Raw genomic sequence first — 22,512 nt, forward strand, 5'->3', positions numbered from 1 at the left:
TCATTCCTAAATATATATATTAAATACATATGCATAGAGTTGATTTGACTTTCATACTATGAGATTAGAATATTTGTAAATTTACTTGAGATAGTAATTACTTTGCATATATATATATATATATATATATATATATATATATATATATATATATATATATATATATAATCACTCTCTTAGAAACTCTGTCTTTTACCTCCCCAGCCTGTCTCCATTCACAGTCCTCTCTCTGATTAATTAGCAGAGATGAAAATCCAGTCTTTTAGTTTTCTGTATTTTAAATTTTGAAGTTGAAAAATTATTGCTCTGGAAAGGAGGGATTTTAAATCAATATGTGCATGGAATTCAACTCAACAGTTCCTGAAATACCAAAAATTGCAATAGATTTGCATGAATAACCCTAGCATCAGTAGCAGGTTAGCACTTTCTGATTTGTGTTTCAGATCTGAAACTTGTCCTGCTTTATGTCAGTACATAATATTGAACAGAGGAACATTGGGAAATAAACAAAAATAATTACATAATTTCCTAAATTGTATAGCCTGAGAAACATAAAATCTAATCCATCATTCATCAATTACTCAGCACTTGGAAATATTGTCATCTATGACTTTGATTAATAACACAGAAAACCCAATTTAACAAATACTGAATTTTTTATTGCCTTACATTGCAATTTACAAAGGATAAGTTGTTAAAAATAGAAAACTTTGGAAAGCACTTAAGATGTTGTAGGCACAGCATTTTTAGCTATTCATAATGTGGAGGATGCTCTCTACAATTCTGCAAGTGATACTTCTTACAGCTGATCTTCAGGTTTTTAAATACCTAATCTATCCTTTGTTTTCTGAACAAATAGCACAGAAAGACATTCTGACATGAGTTATATATGTATATGAAAGTAGCATATTCTTTTATTTTTGGTGTGTGTGTGTCAGGGAGGTATATTAAGGAATCATGTGTATTACCAATCTGAGGAAATTGAGGTACCTAATTATCTTAAATAATACTGAAAATTATAGATATGCATATTAGTATACTGTGTATATGTAAAAAATATGTAGAGTAATGTACATATATATGAATTGTCATAGTTGAATAAAATAAACCTTAGATATCACTTTTTTAATATTACCAACACAGTATCTTATTCAATGTTCATTTTTTTACTAATTCTATCAACAGATGAAGAAACTGATGCACGCAAAGACTGAGTTTGTTGTCTGTCAAGGCAAAAACTGCTCTCTACAGCAAGAATATGCTGGAAATTCACTGATTTGTGTATTATGTCTATACTATTTAGACACCGATGTGTCCTCTGGGAAAGGAGCTGTGACCTTATGCAGGAGACATGCAGAATTTTCAGAAAGGAAATTTTGGGATAGGGAGTACAACTGACTTCTTTCTGCATATTCTCTGTAGCTGAAATTTGGCTCTTCAGTGTAGCTTTCATGCATTTATTTTGAGACTCATAATAATAATCCATTCTTTCTATTTAACAGAACAACAGACTCCACATTCAGAAACAAGAAGCAAAACACACTGTTCTGAGAGAAAAGCAGATGGAATGAAATGTTGTTGAGCAGCTGCTAAGATCTTAACTCACTTTCCTGGTACTCTCCTAATCCTGTGTCTACTTGTCTCCTTAGGTGCAGCCATTGGAAGTCCTCATGTTTTCCATGAGAGGACTGTGGAAAATCTGGGAACTTCAAAGGGATTGTGATACTTATTCGGCATATGCCAACTGGGTTTCTTGATGAACTTTCATGTTAATTACATCTAGAATTCCCATTTTCAGAGCCAAATGATATGCCCCACTTAACTAATTCTAGTCAAATGATCGATCCTTGTTTAAAGACATGGTTGCAGAATAGATTTGTCATTTGGTAGGTACATGAAAGATAATATGGATTCAGTCTTGAACATGAACTTCAGGGTGAGATCTGATGCTACATTTTGTATTATCGTGTTGATTTTCTGCATGAATGAGGTCAGAAGAGAGTTCAGATACTGATGTTTAATAATATTTTTGTCATTTATCCAAAAATCTCTTTCTGTGTTTTATACCACTCTCCTTTCTTATACAAATAAATACCTGTAATGTCACAAAGACACAGAGTATTGGCTTCTTTCTGTCACTGACAGCTTCTCCTGAGCTGATATTATCCCTGATCATTGTCACATTGCACCACACATTTTTGTCAAAGTCAAAACTCTGTTCTTTGAAATGTTAGCATAAACAGTTTGGTTAAAAATAATGACCAACCTTGGATATTCTCACATTTACATTATAAATCTAGATGCACTATCATAATCTTTTCTTAAACATGGAAATAAGAGTTGTTATTCAAAAAATAGTTGTTTTATTTCCATTCTTAGATGACAATGTTTACGACCTAAAGAGAAGACAATATTTCACTGATGTGATATGTCAACTAATCTTCTCTGAGCATCAGTGATTTGGGTCTTTGGGAACTGGTATGTAAATCTAGCATGCTAACATTGATCATCATATTAGGATGTTCAAAGTAGATCCACACAGTTGTCATCTACTCTGCATATATCTGCCATTTCACTAAATACCCATAATCACATTACACACACACACACACACACACACACAAACACACACACACACACACACACACACCCCATAATTTTCCCATATATAAATCTAATTGCTGTTATATTATCTAGGATTTCTAGATAATTCCTTTAGAAGAGAGAGCTTAAAAATGAAATTAAATCATGGGTAGAAGCTGACAGCCATGCGTTCTGCTTAAGACAGTTTTGTTCTTGCAGACTAAACCACAGACTTTATTTGCATATAAATTTCATCATCCATCCCAGATTCCTCTTTTATTCTCCTACAGCTCAGAATATTATAATCTTGGCTCCTTGATTCATAAAAAAGACATAAAATACATTTTAAAATATACCAGTTGAATTCAGAAATCTACCTTCCTTTGGAAGCAGGGGCAGTTAACTATCTGGGTGAGATCCTGTCCTGAAATTATGATTTTGACCAAATCCGGTCCTAAACTTAAACTTTGACCCAGGAATCTTCCTATCTGTATTTTTTCACAAAAGCTCCCTTATTTTTTCTGCTTCTTGTTTATTTCAGGTCTGTGAAGTTTCTCTTACAATTCACATTGCATCCTTATATGTTATACAGTCCAGAAATTATATATTTCATAACTCATGTTTTCAGAGTTTTTTCCCACAGCCTTAGGGTCTGTCCTGGAAGTTACAGCAGTTACCATTTTTGTTGCAGAACATAAACACACACTTGGCAGCTAAACACATATACTATTATAAGGTAGAAAACTTTGTGTTTGCATTTTCCCTTGAGAAAAAGAATCTTCTGTGTAGAAAAAAAATGCATTATAAATTCACACTGCATTCTTAATTTTTAAAAATTTTAAAGTGTATCTCTGCTGTTTGTGTGTGTGTGTGTGTGTGTGTGTGAATCTATATTTGAGTGCAAATGCCTGTGGAGGCTAGAAGCACGCTTTGAATATTCAGTGCTCTATATAAAGGAATTTATGCACCACTATATATTGGAGCTTGGAATCAAATATTAGTCCTCTGTAAGAACAGCATGCACCCTTACTGTTAATCAAACACTGGTCAGCAATAATTTGACAAATACCTGTGTAGTCATACATACACACACACACACACACATACACACACACACACACACACACACACAGGTTTCATATGTGTGTGTGTTTGTGTATTGTGTTTTTTTGTACATGTGTATTTCCCTGTCAACAGCTATTTTTTTTTCAAGTCGGGGAGGAAAGAGTTTATTCAGCTTACACTTCCACATTGCTGTTCATCACCAAAGGAAGTCAGGACTGGAACTCAAGCAGGTCAGGAAGCAGGAGCTGATGCAGAGGCCATGGAGGGAAGTTACTTATTGGCTTGCTTCCCTAGGCTTGCTCAGTTTGCTTTCTTATAGAACCCAGGTCTACCAGCCCAGGGATGGTAATGATGGAGCATGGAAGGTCTTGTTACATATTTTACACTCATAGGGTTTCTCTCCAGTATGAATTCTCTTGTGCTCGGAAAGTAATGATGGAACACGGAAGGCCTTAGTACATTCTTCACATTTGTAGGGCTTCACTTTTAAATGAATTTTCTGGTGCTTCTTAAATTTTGATTTCAAATCAAAGGCTTGGCCACATTCTTTGCATGTATAGCATTGTCCTCTGGGTGCACGGTGGCTGCTGGTCTCTTTACATCTGAAGGCTCTTGTCTTTGCTCCAGAAATGTGAGAAGATGTGGCTTAGAGGAGGCGAGGCCCAGGAACACAAGGTGGCTGTAATTCTCCAGCATCACGTCCCTGTACAGAGTCCACTGAGCAGGCTCCAAGCATTCCCACTCCTCTTCAGAAAAATAAATGACCACATCCCAGAATGAAAGCATATCCTCCATGTCAGAAATCCAAGCTCAGAGCTGAGGAGGGCAGTGACTTAACTTTGGGGAGAAATGGAATTTGAAGGCGGAATGCAGAAGTTTGATACTCGAAGCCCCTTCTGGAGATGCCATAGTCGTCAACAGCAATTATAATCTAAAATATTTTTATATTTGAAAGTTTTTTACATTTATAATCTATGCATATAAGAAACATTAATTGGACTTAGAGTTTATTAATAGCAAAAAACAAAAAGAGATATGTAATTTGAAGGAAGATAGAGTGGAGTTGGAGGAAAGTGCTGGTGGGTCGATATGATAAAAACATGTTCTAAAATACATGTTTTAACAATACACTGAGGTCACGTTATCTCATAGAGAATTAGTCCTTCTCAAGCTGTATAATGTTACATGGTAGTAACAAGTAAATATTTTTAAGTTTCAATATTTTAACTTTACTTAACTTTCAATGAATACATTCATTCTTGTCTCTCTCTAATATTGTCACTTATTTATGTTATTTATCTTTTTATACTGTTATACTTAATTGTCAAACATGAATTTTCTTTGAGAAGTATGAGTTATTTCATTTTTTTGTTAAATGCATGTTTTATTAAGAAAATACCAGAAGTAATAAAGAACAAAACATACTGCTGATATATGGTCCCACCTCACCGTTGATCAGAATAATTGATTGTGACAGATTTTCAGGATAAGCTAGCATCTAGAATAGGTAGCCTGCTGTCCCGCAGCTCATGGCTGATTGATTGATGGAGTGTCAATTGAAATATTTATGCACTCTTTCTATTTTGCAATGTCTTTGCTGAGGAACCATCTTTGGATGGATCGATTCAAGCTGAATATAACATTTATTGTGCTTTCTGCTCTTTCATGCTGCCGAGGAATCATTGCTGAAGGCTCTCATTGCCCTGCCATAATGTCTAAGTCAGAGTCTCCCAAGAAGCCTGAACAGCTGCGGAAGCTCATAATTGGGGTGGGTGGGGTTTGGGAACGGGGGCTGAGAGTAGAAAACACCGACGAGATTCTGAAGAGCCATTTTGAGCTCTGGGGAGCACTGACAGATTGTGTGGTTAATTAGAGATCCAAACACCAAAAGACATTTGGGCTTGTCATATACGCCACTGTGGGGAAAGTGGATGCTGCTATGAATGCAAGACCACACAAGATAGACGAAGAGTTGTGGAACCTAAAAGAGCTGTGTCAAGAGAAGGTTCTCAGACATCAGGTGCCCACTTAACTGGGAAAAAGATCTTTGTTGGTGATATTATAGAAGACACTGAAGACCAGTATGGGAAAATTGAAGCGATAGAAATTATGACTGACAGAGGCAGTGGAAAGAAGAGAGGCACTGCTTTTGTCACCTTTCAGGGGAAAAACACTTATTGCATTGACTCTCTTCATCTCCTTTATACATTTTCAAAAATGTTCATTAAATATGGTTATTTCTCAACATCAATGTGTTTCCACAGTTTCCTGACCTGGGGCTCAGTCTTATTCTGCACTATCTCACAAGCCTTGCCTTTCACTCCCTTCGCCACGGTGCACTCTTCCATGAAACAGTGCCTGTTGCATGGACATATCCAGCAATAAACATTAATTTAAGGCAGACTTTTCAATGCACTGCAACTACCTCATGACCAGTTCTCTTGCATGAGGCCCCATAATTCTGTTACTGTAAAATTTTATATTAGCTAAGTTTTTTTTTCAAAGTCTTCATATATTTAATAACATTTTAACACAAAGTTTGTTAAATTAAAAATATACTTTGTGAAATGTCAATATTTGTTTAGTTCTCTGTTCTATGAAGGCATAACAGCAATAGAAAATGCAAATCAAAGGGACTTTAAACTTTTGAATGATTTGTATGTCTTGGATAATAGATTCTCTATGCATTTCATCCATTTTTCTATGTACAATTTATTTTGTACTTTAGGATTATGACCTTGATCTAACAAAACTTGTATATATCTTTTAATGAGACAACTGTGATAAACATTACCAGAAAAGTTAATTGGTTTCATTAAAATATCAATTACTAATGAAAAACATCTCCTCAAAAAATGGAAATTGAGATGTTAATATGTTGGTCAACTTTGCTTTCTTCCGTAATCTTTTTAAATTGAGCACTTGTGATTTTACTTAAAAGCATCTCTATTAACAACTCCTCACCTCAGCCTGTGTAAAGCTGAGAGAGAGGCATGAACTTATTAAATATTTGGTTGTGAGCCTAGCTTCTAAAATTTGAGCCATATCTCTGTTAGAGGTGGGAAAGATTTAGTTTTCTTTATGGGTCTGGCCACTAAGAATGTGATTATTCTTACTGAGTATTTGAAAAATATAATTTAGAGCATGTGTTTGTTTTGTTTTTCACTTCGTTTGTTTTGTTCTCTTACTACTTTTTCTTTTTTGGGAGGTCTCACAATGTTGAAGGGACTAGTAAGGATGAGGAAATGGGTTTTAATGTATTGTATTATGCAAAATTCCCAAGTAAATAATAAAAGTGTTATGTCAAAAGATAAGGCATATGACTGTTGTTCACTGATCAATTATAAATACTGTTTCAAATATCATAACAATTATAAAGGTAAATCCTTTAGCATTAGGATTGTACTTCTCAATGTTTTTATATTATATTTTAAATCATTTAAAATACAAATCTAAACACAGTAAAACTAAGGAGGAATTGGAATATTTCATGACAATTTTGATACTCAAAGTAACATTAAATTGTAGACCCATTCGTCAACAGTGATTCTTTTATAAGAGTACTACCAATTACTATATAACTCTACACGATTGCTTTTTTTTCCTATTGTAAGTTGTTTATAAAAAAAAAGCAGGGGGGTGTTCACATTCTGGAGCCTCATAGATGAGGCAGGAAGAGAGACCGTCATTACCCCACAGCAGGCCAGAATCCGTGTCCATCGGTCCTCTGAAACCCACTCAACTGACACCAAAGTCACTATGCCAAAGAACGTAGCTTCCCGAAGCGGGGCACCCACCATGGGGCCCAGCAGCCATGAGAAAGGTACCAATCAGGACAGCGACAAGCCTGCAACATTTCTAAGGCCAAAGCTGTTGCTGATGCCATTAGAACAATTCTTAGACCTAAAGAAATGGACAAAATGATTCAAGATGGAAAAGGCCAGGTGACCATTACAAATGATGGTGCCACCATTCTGAAGCAAATGCAAGTATTAAACCCAGCAACCAGAATGCTGGTAGAACTGTCCAAAGCTCAAGACATAGAAGCAGGGGATGGCACCAAGTCGGTTGTCCTCATTGCTGACTCTCTTTTAGAATCCTGTACCAAGTTTCTGCAGAAATGTATACATCCAACTATCATTTCCCATTCATTCCAGAAAGCTTTGGAAAAGGAATATTCAAATATGTATCTGACTATGCCCAGATGGTTGGAGTGTTTCGAGAAGAATGAGCCTATATTTTAAACTTGGTGAAGCACATTAAGTAAACAGGATCTAATGTGCTTAACATACAGAAGCCTATCTTAAGAGATGCCTTTAGTGATCTCGCGTTGGATTTTCTGAATAAGATGAAGATTGTGGTGGCTAAGGACATTGAAAGGGAAGACATTGAACTCATCTATAAGACAATCAGAACCAAACCAGTTGCTCACATTGACCAGTTCACTGCTGACAGGTTGGGTTCTGCTGAGTTGGCAGAGGAAGTCAGTTTGAATGGCTCTGGAAAACTATTCAAGATTACAGGTGGTACAAGCCCAGGCGAAACTGTTAGAATTGTTGTACATGGTTCTAAAAAATTGGTGATTGAAGAAGCAGAGCACTCCATTCATGATGGAGTCTGTGTTATCCAATGCTTAGTAAGGAAGAGAGCTCTTATTGCAGGAGGTGGTACTTCTGGAATAGCGTTGGCCCTCAGACTGACTGAGTACTCTCGAATACTGAGTGGTATGGAGTCCTACTGTGTTCCTGCTTTTGCAGACACTGGAAGTTATTCCATCTACAGTAGCTGAAAATGCTGGCATGAATCCCATTTCTACCATAAACGAACTAAGCAACAGCCATGCCCAAGCAGAAAAACCAACAGGCATTAATGTCTGAAAGTGTGGGATCTCCAATGTTTTGTAGAAAATGGTTGTTCAGACTCTGTTGGTGTCAGTACGTGCTCTGATCCCAGCAACTGAAACTGTGCGGAGCATTCTGACTATTGATGATGTGGTAAATACTCGATAATCCTGATAAGGCTGGCCGACTGGAACCACATTACCAGAAGTACAGTGGCTATAGGATGGAAGACAATCTCCTCGATTCTTGCCTGGAAGCTTGCTTCTTCAGAGGTTTTGAACATTGTCTTCCAGTTGGCATTTGTTTGAAATTGTATTGAAACAAATTTAATGAAAATATTAAATATATGGTCTTAAACTTCAAAAGAAAAAAAACAGATGAACTATTAAATATAATCTTATGAGTTTATTGAATCTGAATCTGTGTATAAGAAAATGGAATAGTGATATGCGGACAAAACAAGTAAAGTCTTTTCATCTGAAGGTATGTGCAAACACCTCAAAGGATAACACTCAGAGATTTATGGATGATCGAGATTAATGTGGAAGCTACGGTGAAGCCATCATCAAAGTCAATATATATAGATACACACACACACACACACACACACACACACACACACACACACGCACACACACACACACACACACACACACTTCTACAATATAGAGTGACTTATATTAAATATTAACAGTCTCACCTAAAAAAGAATGTTAATTTTACTGGCTCTAGTATTTAAAATAGTGTAGTTCTGATTGTTCCAAGACATTCAAGATCGGTACTATTATTTCATTATTTTAATGTTAAAATCATTGGTATAGATGATATATTTAAGCAGTAGTTGACAGAAATAAAGTTGCTGAGTTGTATTTACTACATCCAGATTTTCTTTACTCATTATGAGTTTTAGTAAATACTTTCCATTTGTCAGAAGGCACCTTGTAATTATCGAGCCGCTGGAGAAATATTGAAACAGGAAACAAGTGTGTGAGTCATTTCTTACTGGTTGAAGTACTCCTAATTTATAATTATCATGTGGTTGAGGATAATGGAACACAATTTACTTTTGAAGCATCTTTGATTAAGATGTGTGGTTTAAGAACTTGAGTTATTAATTACCATGCATAGTGAAGCATGGAACAGCAACGTGACTCAGGAAGTGCATAGGCAATAAATAACAAAGCTGACAAGATATCCTCATTTCATTTTCAACAATAAATAAAAATATAAAGTTACTCATGTTGTATAGACAAGGTAAATGAGTTCTCAGTAATCCAATTGTGGTCTATTTTCTTTAAAAATATGACAATACAATATGTGACCTACAAAGACAACTCTGAGTGCAACATATATTGACAATGGCACATTATGAAGAGAATTTGTAATTTGTAAAAGATCTAATCCACAATTCCATTTGCGATAACTTAAGAGAAGCCATTTCCTCTTTAATCTTCTGAGATGTACAATATATATTTTCTCTCTACTTTATCTAGTCACATTATGGCTACAAACTTCAGATGTTTTCTTACTTACTTTCCTACTGCAGCAAGAAAATACTGTGACCAAAGCAACTAATAAAAGAAGGATTTATTTGGCTTATAGCTTCAGAGGAATACAAGTCCATAATGTCAAAAAGGAGGTATGGTGCCTGAAGCAGGAGGCTGAAGGCACGCACTTTAAATCCACAAGATTAAAGCAGAGATCACAATCTCAAACTGAAATGAGTCTTTAACCTGCCAAGGGCCACCTACCTTCTCCAAGGAGGCCCAATATCCTTAGCCACCTCAAAGAGTATCACCACCTGGGGATTAAGTATTCAAATGTAGTTATTGTAACAGGCATCTCTTTCAAACTATATCATCTTAAGCTATCCAGAAGTCCTTATGGAACTGTAGGGATAACAAGTCTTGGCACTGACTTACTGTTGAGAAACACTAATACACAGAATTATCTATAGAGGGCATAATTTGGGACAGATATTAATATCATTTTAAATTCTGTTTTCATTTATTAAACTATATTCTGCTGTGAAAAAAAATCAAGTTTGAAATGAGTTCCATTTAGAGTTGCAGATGATTCAAAATAATGAGAGAAAAACTATAACTCCATGACTTACATGTGCATATGCCAAATATATACAAGAAGTAGATGCTAAAGGGATGGACACTGGGCTTCCTTACTCAGGGTATGGGGCTGTTTTTGTTTTAGTTGTTGCTGTGGTTTATTTTGTTTGTTTTTGTTTTGTTATCAATACATCTATACAGCAGTTCTCCCTCCCTTTACTCTTTCCTATCTTCCTTTACCCCAAATCTAATCTTCCTCCACTTCTATTCAGAAAATATAACCAAATTATGATGGAAAAATTCCTAAACAATTGATCAAAACTCATTTGAAACGTCATCTCTTCTTCAAAATTATTCTTCTAATATTGCTATAATTTAAAATTTTTGTGATAAACTCACCCTTTATCTATCTGCTCTGCTTGAATTTGCTTTCATGTCTGTTTCATTCACATGCATAGAGGAGGATAATCTTGTGTAAACACTCTGAAAAAGAGGGATTCCTTTTTCTCACAAAGTACTATATTAGGCTGGCATTATTTTCTAATTTTATATATGAGGCAGAAAAAATATAGAATTTACCAGTCTCTACTTGGCCTTTCATAATGTAATGCCTGTGGCATTTATTTCTACATGATTTTCCTATGTTTCCTTCTAACACAGAATAATTATAGCCTTCAGACATTTTTTTAAATTTGCAAAGCAAAGTTTAGTTGGTAGTCAGTATGTTAACTCTGTGGTTTCTCTTGCATTAATATGCAAGATAGTGTGCAACTAAAGTTAGAAAGTATACCATAAAAGAACATTTTACCATGTCAATTGTTAGAATAATCACTACTTTTATGGAGAATAAAATGTGATAAAATGGTGCTACTTGTAAATTTATGCTGTGCTTTGTATTCCTGCATCTTACTTGCTACCTGGATGTTTTTCTGTTTTTCTACAGTTTCCTTTATGCCTCACCTTCAGAAGCATACAATACAATGCCTAGGATTTTACTATAAACAAATCATGCTGAAATTATTCATGCTTTACTTTGACCTAAAGTAAAACTCAAGAAACATCAAATAGCATGATACAATAATCATTTTATGTTTCTCAAGATAACAACTTTGATAAATGTTCAGTGTTGCTACTGTTAATATTTTTTGCATTTAAGATTTTCTTTCTTTCTTTTTGTTTTTTTTTGTTTGTTTGTTTTGTTTTGTTTTGTTTTGTTACAAAATGGTTTGCAGTGCAGTATTGCTGAGTGACTGTTACCACCATTGGTAAAATATCTTACCTAATCCTTGAACTCTATCTGCAGACTGAGGTGTGATAACATTATACCTACTTTTAATGCAATCCCACTTACTATCAAAAGAGCCATATATATGTTTCCTGAAATTGCTCATATTTATTATTCTGTAGAGAAAATATCTCAAGATCTTCAGGATGATTAGCAGGACCCTAACACCTTAAAAAAATGCTGAACTTACAAGGGACAGTGTCTAAAGTTTTAGGAATAAATGAAGAGAAGAGGAAGAAACATGGAGGTCAAGAAAATGAAAAGTGAATTGAGAAAGGAGAAAGTGAATGCTACATCTCTACTACTGAGAGCCATAGAGTGGAAGGAGGTACAATGAACTAAAAACCTTCAAGGCAGGACACCAGAATCAAAAGAGCTAAGGACAAAATCATCAGATAACCACTTGCTAAGAGAAGTGGGCTATGACTCATTTATATTTAAGAATGATTCCTTAAATATTGAAAAATGCACATTTTAATTGGAGGTTTTATGGCTCTTGGCCAAGAATTTCAGTTTTATGCGTAATGAAGAGATGAGGAAATTTGGAAAAAGGGCAAAAATGCAGAGAATGGTCATTCTCATAGTGACAATAAGATGTTTGGCCAATGAATAAGTATCTATTGCCACCACAAATGACATGTTTTACAATCAAAGTGGCTTGTCCAAGGTTTGATATTGCTGTGTTGTCCTAAAATATTTAAATTATTTTCAGTTTTATACATTTTTAATTGTACAGGAAATACCTAATCCTAACAAACTTCAAAGGTTCATTGTGAGATTCTAATGAGGAACTGTGAAGTAGCCCCAATTAGATAACCCATTTCACTACAAAAATCTATTTTCATTATACTCATATGTACAACAACTTGTATATCCAGGTACTTCACTCCTTTGTACACTTAAGTGCATTCATAGGTATGGCTAATTATATTGTACCATTTAAATTTGCATTTGCTTATGTTAGCAGTATTTTATATTACATTAGTTCAATGTTCTTTCACAAAGATTATTAATGAAATCTCTACTTTTTCATAGTTTTGAAATACTTTTCAGAATAAATTGGTTTTTTTGTGACATATAAATAATTTATTATTACACAAACTCTGAGTAACTCATAAAACAACAGTAACATCTCATAAAATATTATGTATATTTGAAGCTAATCCAAGGCCCTGTATTTCATGATCCTTACCAAAGTGTTCAAGAAAGACCTAAAAGACTTTAAAATGGAAACGTGATTATTTGAGTTATCAAATAAGGAAAATGAAGATTGATAGAGTAAAAAAAAAAAGCAGTGTTATACAGAGTAGGTATTCATAGTTTCTTTTACCAAGAATTAATATTTTTAAAACAAAATTTTAGATTGGAAGGCACTAAATATCAAGTTCTTTGCCTCCAGTTAAGAGCAATTAATGGCTACTTATCTATAGCAAATTGATATCCCTAAGAAAACAGCCATTGAATTAAAATAAAAAATACAGTGTGCAATCTTATTGCCTTAGAGTATGTTACAATTTGGGGTTAGGCCACATTCATAGTCATTATACTTTAGCACATATGCCCCATCATTTGTTAATCAGACATACTTGTGAAACATCCATATCATGGCAGTGTTATGAACACGTTTATGAGTAAAAACAATGTCTCTGCACAGACTTCAAGATCCCTCCTGAATATGCAACTGAAGCTAATTGTGAAGCTCCTCAAAACTGCTCCAAATTCTTAATAATACTGAATAATTTAAGCCCCTTATTGTCACCCCTTACCTTTTTCTGAACTGAGCAGGTGTCTGGAAAATGGCATCATCAAAAGGACTATCAGGTCAGAAAGGTGATGACATTAGGAGGTTGTAAGTCACAAGAGAGCCAATATCTCTGTGATAATAGAGGAAGCTAACAGATGGTCTCAAAAAGTGATTATCTATGAACATACGCATGTGTACTTTAAAATAAACTCATGGCTGTTATAAAATAGTGCACATTATGTGACAAAATAATTTCCTTCTTTTTTGTGTCCTTTCATTTTTTTCTGTCTCTCTTCTGCATTCTTCGTCTACCTTCTTTTTGTTCTGAGATTTTAGTGCTTTGCTTGTGATTCAGGTTAAGCAGATTAGATTATTAAAACTGAATTATTTTAGAATGGAGCTACAAGGATAATTATGTCTTTGTCTGCTCTAAATGTCATTGACTATTTCATAAAATAATATAGAATTTAATTCAAGGTCTTTATGGAATTCATCTAAGAACATTAACTAGGTTTAAAAATCTTTGAAAAAGCAATATGTTCCTACATCTACTCAGGACATACAGGGAAGGAAGGCCATGGTTAATACATAACAAGTCCTGTATCCAGTTAAGTCTTAATAAATTATTTACACAGTGAACATAGATTTATGATTGTACATGCTTATTTTGAGAGAATTTTCTAATGAAAGTCAAAGTGCAATAAGTATATTGAAAGAGTTAGATGTCTTTATGGATAAATTCTTTTACTTCTTCTCTAATATAATAAAAAAGATTTTATAGCTTTTATTTTATTAAAGATAATTCTGCTGAAAGGTATGCAATTATGCTCCTGTATTTCTCAGAGTAACTGGTTCCTTGTTATGTCTTATATTTCACCAATCTTCCCAGAAAATATATTACTGGTACGTCTAGTGAATTCACGGCAAAATTAGTTTTCCTCTGCTTAGCAACTAGCTTTACATCTATCTTATGTATATTATGTGTATCAAAACTAATTAGGTCATTTGTAGTTATTGAGGACATAAAATGTAAATATGGTCCTCCCTCACTCAAGAAAGTACAAATTCATAAAGCAAATACATCTCTGCCTGTATACACTGCCATGGATCCATTGATGTATCAAATTTTCACCAAACCCTTCATGCAAGGAACTCATAAGTAAACAAGCTCTGTTTCCCTTTATATTTTGTCTCTATTCTGACCACTCCAGCTAAGCCTCTGGAAATCTAGACAGATTTTTCTAAAAGTATGTTGCTTGCATCTGGTGATTACTCTTCATCCACAAGATGGTAAGTAATCTTCAGTCATGTCTTATACACTTGTTCAGAAATATTTTGTTAAGTTCAATGGGACTGGTTCCCCAGCCTCTCTTCTGCTTTCAGCAAAAGCTGAGGCACCAAGGGTAATAACTAGAGTCTAACTGGGAACAAGTAATAACCACCTCCACCGAAGTGTCAGCATAAAAAATTCTACCCATAGAAACTCTGCTAAAAACTTAAAAATGCTCAGTGATTTATATCTTTGAAAAGACTGCAAAAGCTTCATACATAATATCTATCCTGCCTGAATCAATATACGTGGCTAATAATAATGACCTATAGTTAGTTTTGCTTAAATATATTAAAAATATAGTTCTTCAATTATGACCAAGAGAATTACCAACCATTTAGTAATACTGTTACAGTATCCTTTTAAACAAGAATGCAATTACATCACAGACATTACATTAATGTTGTTAATAAAATACTTCCAGCATAGATTTATAATTTTCTAGACATAAGTGCATTTATCATGAAGCTAATATATGTAGATCTCTAGAGCCTCATAGTTTCAAGACTTCTTTCTAAGACCCAGGGAAAGTATAAAAACAATATAGTTATAATTTCAAAAAATTATTAAAAATTATATTTTTATATTTGCAAGGGCAGAAAAGCACATATTTTTATTTAATGTCAACTGGAGGTTTCCAAAATCTCATATTTGTCCTGGTAATTACTTTAAGGTTTAGAAATTATTCTGATGGTATTAAAAAGAGTATTTTTAGAAAATATTTCTTCACAGTTCTCCACAAAATATCTGTTTTAGTCAGGGTTTCTATTCCTGCACAAACATCATGACCGAGAAGCAAGTTGAAGAAGAAAGGGTTTATTCAACTTACACTTTCATATCGCTATTCTTCACCAGAGGAAGTCACGACTGGAACCCAAACAGGTCGGGAAGCAGGAGCTGATGCAGAGGCCATGGAGGGATGTCACTTACTGACTTGCTTCCCCTGGCTTGCTCTGGCTGCTTTCTTATAGAACCCAGGTCTACCAGCCCAGGGATGGCACCACCCACAATAGGCTGGGTCCTCCCCCTTTGATCACTAGTTGAGAAAAATGCCTTACAGCTGGATCTCATGGAGGAATTTCCTCAACTGAGGCTCCTTTCTCTGGGATAACTCCAGCTCTGGTCAAGTTGACACAAAACCAGCCAGTATAATATCCAAGTACATTCAGATTAGGAACCTGAGTTGTGATATGTAATAAATGCTCTATTCAACATATAAGTTGCCAACAGCTATATTATTGGGTTTTATTAACTAATCAGAACTACAGTTATACTTTAGTATAGAGAATATGCAGAATTGTGTAAATAAAGATTCAGAATTCCTATGTCAAGAACACTTGGGTGCAAAGACACCAAATCTATTGCAATTTACATCATTTTAGAAGTTTGGTTTATTAAAATGTTACATTATTCAAAATATTTTTTCGCTGTTCATATGATTACAAATTGCATATCTTGTATGGAAAGGTTCAATTCGGTCAAAGAGTTATATTTATTTTATTAAAGATAAACATGATAATCCACCTGTAAGTGCTTGGTCACCACTTCTCAGAGGAGAAGGGGAGGGGAAATAGGGCAGGAGCTGTAGGAGGGCAGGTACTAGGCAGATGTTTGAGTGTGAAGTAAATAAATTAATTAATAAAAAAGATAAAGTGATTTGTCAGAAAAATATGTAAGTTTTATTTTTAACAATAAAATATCCGGAACACCACTAGAGTAAGTATTCCCTCCAGAATTATCATATGAACCATAAACTAATACTATGAAAAACATGAAACATTGTTTACTAAAAATAATTACTATGTTTTCATTGATTTGGTCACTTATTCTCCCCAAGAATGTTCAAGGCAACCTTTTCCTACATTAAAAAGAGTTCTCTTGAATTGTTGGATGAGAATTTACTGTTTATATGCTATCTACTTTTAAGTAATTTTTATGTATAGAAAATTATTTGCTAAGGAAATGGTATTCACATTGACAGGAGCACAATTTCATTCAACTACTTTTTAAAGAGATTCCCTATACTAAAAGAAAAGGTGTGTGAAATGCAATAATGTCTACCAGAATTCCCCAAAAATTATCTTTATGTTTGTTTCCTTTATCTGTGAAAAAAATTAAGTAATATTTTATACGGCATTATACTAAAACATGAATGGTTATATTATACACAGCTGTCTTATAGACATTTGTCAGAGCTACAAACTAATACCTACAAAGTCAAGCTTTGTAGGAAGCTTGACTTCATGAAGGAAGGGTTTATTCTTGCTTAACAAATGCTGTGAAGCACTCTATCTACAGTGGCTGAGAGTCATAATGGCAGGAACCACTTGAAGCATGACTCTGGTCAGAAAGATGGAAAGGAGAAATGCTAATACTTTGCTATTTCTTCATTCTCAAACTTTAGCCCATGAGATAATGATGCCCACATTAAGGGCAAGCCTTTAACTGAGTCAATCTTCCTTGAAAACATCTTCAAACACACACGGGCAGATGCACACACACACACACACACACAAAGGTGTATCTCATCAGTGTCTGAGATGTTTGCTAATTTAGAAGAGCTGAAAATATAAATTAATTTTAACACAGTCATTTCAAAACTAATTTTATAAAGAAATTACTTTAGATGTCACATGTATTCAACCATGTCAAAGTTTAAACAGACTGCTATGTTAGTTGTTATTTCAAAGTTTTATCTACTTTTGGTTTATTAAAGACAATTCCAAAATCTAATAATAAAATTCTAGTTTCTATAAGTCACAGAATAGTCTAAATTAGACTTCACTGTAACTGCCTACTTTTTCAACTATCTATCTAGTCAATAGATAGGATCCTCATCATAAATGCTAGAATAAAAGATCAAAAACTCAGGTGACAGCAGATGCTGACAAGGATGTAAAGAAAGGAACAGTCCTCCACTGTTAATGGGATTGTAAACTAATACAACCACTCTGGAAATCAGTCTGTTAGTTCTTTAGAAATTTGAATATAGTACTACCTGAGGCCATGCTATACCACTCCTTGGCATATGTTCTACCATGTTCATAGTAGCCTTATTTGTAATAGGCAGAAGCAGGAAAGAACCAAGATGTCTTTCAACAGAGGAGAGAATACAGAAATTGTGGTAATTTACATGATGGAGTGATATTCACCTCTTAAAAGTAATGAGATCATGTAATTCCTAGGCAAACGGATGGAACTCAAAGCTATCATCCTGAGTGAGGTAACCCAGTCACAAAAGAACACTCATGGTATGTACTCACTGATAAACAGATACTAGCACCAAAAGCTCAGAATACCCAACAAACAATTTACAGAACTTATGAAGCTCAAAGATAAAGAAGGCCAGAACGTGGTTGCCTGAGTCCTTCTTAGAAGGGAGAACAAAACATTCATGTGAGGAAATAAAGGAACTAATAGAGGAGCAGGGATAGGATAAAAGATCATCCAGACGCTACCCCACCTGGGAATCCACCCCATATGCAGCCACTAAACCCAAGCACTATTGCTGATGCCAAGTTGATGCCTCCTCAAAGGCTTTGCCAGAGCCATACTGATACAGAGGAGGATGCTTGTAGCTAACTATCAGACTGAACACGAGGACCCCAAAGAAGGAGATAAAGAACTGGAAGAGCTGAAAGGGATTGCAACCAACGGGAAGAACAAAATTATCAACTAACCAACCCCCCACAGTTTTCCGGGACTAAAACATCAATCAATGAGTTATAATGGAGAGACCCATGACTCCAGATGGATTTCTCTGGCATCAATGGGAGAAGAGGCCTTGAGTGCAGCCAAGGCTCCTTACCCCAGTGTAAGAGAACACCAAGGCGCTGAAGCGAGAGAGGGTGGCTGGGAGAGCGAGAACCTCCATGGAGACAATGGTAGGATGAGGGGAGGTAAGATCGGGCAAGGGAATAACATCTGATATGTAAGTACAGAGAATATCCAATTTTTTTTTTAAAAGAAGAGAAAAAATCGCAGTGATATGAGGAACTTGTAAAAAAAAATTACATAGTCCATTGTTGCCAAAGTGTTTCTTTATCCCATGGAGAGACTCAAGCTTTCCATATAAATTTGTTTGCTGCATTTTCTTTAGACAGCTTCCGTGTTGCTTAGAGACTGGTCAGTATAAGCTGACTAAATTAGCTACTCATAAATAACATCACTCTTATTTACATATTTTCCAGCTTTTAAAAGAGTTGCCTTAAAATCCTGTATCCCTCTGTCATTCTTCTGTAACATATGTGCACACATAATGAAGTGAAAACTCTGCTTAATATCCTAAAAGAGGGTCTTATGTGCACAGTGATGTTCTTGATGTTTTCAGACATTTTGTTCACAACTACAATTGCTTTCCAGCCATTTTACATTTCGTTTGCAATCAGTGTGTTCTATTTTCCATGGCTTTACTCAAGAGGACTAATTTTCTAAGAATAGAAAGAATGCTAGTGGTTCAAGTGGGTTTTATTTTTAGTTTGTCAAACATAAGTCCTTTATCATCATTAAAAGCTTTGTGTTTAATAATTAATTAATGCACTATAATGAAATGATCTATGGTCATTTATGAATATTCAGAATATAAAATTAGTGCTGAATTTGAACTTTTATTCAGTTTTGAGGCACATCTCCATGCCTGCTTGGACTTACTTTTGGATCCGTAGCCTGAACTAGTCAATGTGCTGAAGTATTCACTGGCTGCCTTATCACATCATCCAATACGTGTATTTTGAGTCAGCTTTTTTTCAGGCATGGTATGTATTTTGCTTGGATGAGAAGTGCTAATAGTTCTACAATCTACTTTAAACACACACACACACAGACACACACACACACAGACACACACACACACACACACACACACACACACACACACACACACACACATATATATATATATATATATATATATATATATATATATATATATATATATATATATATATATGGCAAACTAAGAATTTGGTAATTCACGCAAATTACAAGAGTCTCCCATGCTTCATATTTAGTCACTCTAATTTTACGAGTAGCTGTACTGAATAACTACCATAAAAATGAGAGTCAATTACACATAATACTCTTCCATCTAACAACATATGTGTTCCAAATTTAATACCAATATTATTTACAAATTCATTTGCTCCAAGTATAACTCAACAAAGTGCAGCAAGATGACTTGCCCTATGTTAAAAGGTTTACTCTTCCTGCTTAGTGTCGTACCTATGAAAATGCGAAGGAACAATAGTTAAGAACAAAAAACAGTGGTGTTGAGGGAAAGAAAAGTAGGAAAAGGAAAACAAAAATTTGAAGTTGGAGACCTGTAAGATTTTTCAGCTGGTAAAGAAGCTTACTCCCAAGCATAAAATTTTGAATACTATTCCTGGGACCCACAAATGGAAAAAGAAAATCAATCAATTCAAGCAGTCATCTGACCTCCATATATGATTCCTGGCATTCCTCCTTGTCTCCATAATAAATAAATGTTAAAAAAGGTTTTGATTGCATAAATAGCTCTGTATTATCTGATTTCTTATAACACCACCTCTTCAAAGAGAAAGTTTTATATTTTATGTATTTTAATGTTATGCTTTGCCTATTCCATGTAAATTAAAGCACTAACTTAATTTTTTGATTTTCAGTGTTTCTTAATTTAATGTTTTACTTGATAAATGATGATAAATTAACTTACTAAATGAGAACAGAAAACCAACACAAATAGCACCATTCTCAGATAAATGGTCACTAGCCTGCATCAAAACCTAAGTGTGATGGAGAAATACCTCAGCTGTTTCTAAGAAATGGGCAAACTGACTTCCAAACTGGTTGTACAAGTTTACATTCTCACCAGAAGTGGAGGAGCATTCCCTTTGCTCCACAACCTCACTAATATGTGCTGTGGTTGGAGTATTTGATCTTAGCCATTTTGACAGGTGTAAAATGGCATCTCAGAGCCGTTTTGATTTGCATTTCTCCGGTGACTAAGGATGTTGACGATTTCTCAAGGGTTTCTCAGTCTCTGTTGCGAATTCTGTTTATTACTGCACCCCATTTTTAATGGGGTTATTTGAGTTTTAGTGTCTAAAGTTTTTTTTTTTAATATTAATATTCTGTCAGATGTAGGGTTGGTGAAGATTGCTTTTACTATTCTTATTTGGTCTCAGGGAAGGGGGGAGAGGAAGAGCTAAGCCCTACTGCAAATTGATGTGCCTGAGCAGATTGGAATTGATGTAGGGAGATTCCCCTTCTGGGGAGGTAATAATGGGGTCAGAGGTAATTGAAGGTGGTACTATAGGAAGTGGAATGAGGGAGGGATTGTAATTGAGACTTAAAATTAATAAATAAATAGAAACAATATTAAGAATAAATGAAAGTTTTAAAAAGACTCGCTAAACATGAGCTAGTGAGTAAGCCAACGGCCATTTTTATACTTTCTACTTTATTTTTTTCTTCTTCTTTTTTCCCTTTTTTCTTTTTATTTCTCTTTTTTTATTGGATACTCTGTATTTACATTTGTTGGGATTCTGTAAACCCCACCTCTCAGTTACCTAGCAACAGCCAGGTATACCCCACCCCTCAATTACCCAGCAGTGGCCAGGTATGCTCCGCCCCAGTGACCTGACACTATAAAAGGAGCTGCTTGACCCCTCCTCTCTCTCTCTTGGCCTCTCCTGCCCTTGTGCTCTTGCAGCCTTGCTCTCCCATTTCCCTTCCCCCCTCTCTCCCACGTGCTCATGGCCGGCCTCTACTCCTCTACTTCTCTCTCTCTGCCTCTACCACCCTCTTAACTCTCCCATGACCTGAATAAACTCTATTCCGTACTATACTGTTGTGTGGCTGGTCCCTCAGGGAAGGGATTCCCAACATGGACCCCTCAGAGGCATCTCCCTTGCCCTCAGGCCTCGCCGCACCTCCATGGGCCATATGCCCCCCACTCTCTTCATCCTTCCCCTAACATTGGTGCCGAAACCCGGGATTGTTAACCTTTCACAACATTGGTGCCCTGTGACTTTTCCTTTCATTGGTGCCTCGTCATCTTTTCCTTACATTGGTGCCACGGGGGCGCTAACCTCTGAGGCTGTGCTCCACGGAGGCGGCCCATGGGTTCCTTACAACATTTAAGATGTTATCCCTTTACCCCACCCTGCTCCGCTCCCCCCCCCCAGTTGCCTTCACAAAGGTGCACTCCCTTCTGATCCCCCTCTCCACCTTATTTGTTTGTCATTCCCTTACATTGGGAAAACATGCCATCTCTGGATCAAAGGTTTCTTCTCACATTGATGCCAGACATGCTATCTTCAGCTACAAACACAGCTGGATCAATAGGTCTCTCAAACTTTGAACAAAGGTTGGTATTTTACTCCATGGGAATTTTGTCAGGTTTGGTTGGTTGGTGATGTTATCTTCCCCTGAGGTTGCAACTCTTTTCAGCTCCTTAGGTCCTTTTTTTAGCAACCTCATTGGGATCCCCAAGCTCAGACTTATGGTTAGTTGCAAGCATGCTCTGCTGTATTTATATGACTCTATCATAGTCCCTGAGGGTGCATCTCTGTCTGGTTCCTGCCAGTAAGTACTTTTTGGGATCAGCTATAGTGCTTGGATTT

At 35.5% G+C, this 22,512-nt stretch overlaps 1 protein-coding gene and 1 pseudogene across 2 annotated transcripts in view; one reads left to right on the forward strand and one right to left on the reverse strand.

The window, feature by feature from the left end:
• Window positions 1-22,512, reverse strand: part of CDH7 (cadherin 7) — a gene marked incomplete at both ends in the record, with an annotated part of 103,687 nt that overhangs the window by 67,504 nt on the left and 13,671 nt on the right. The gene's annotated exons all lie outside the window — the stretch shown is intronic.
• LOC308427996 (T-complex protein 1 subunit delta-like) lies at window positions 7,769-8,657 on the forward strand (annotated as a pseudogene). Its single transcript has one exon. The product of its transcript is annotated as a T-complex protein 1 subunit delta-like (transcript).

Source organism: Micromys minutus (assembly GCF_963924665.1).
Source record: "Micromys minutus genome assembly, chromosome: 12".
In the NCBI taxonomy this organism is placed as follows: Eukaryota; Metazoa; Chordata; class Mammalia; order Rodentia; family Muridae; genus Micromys; species Micromys minutus.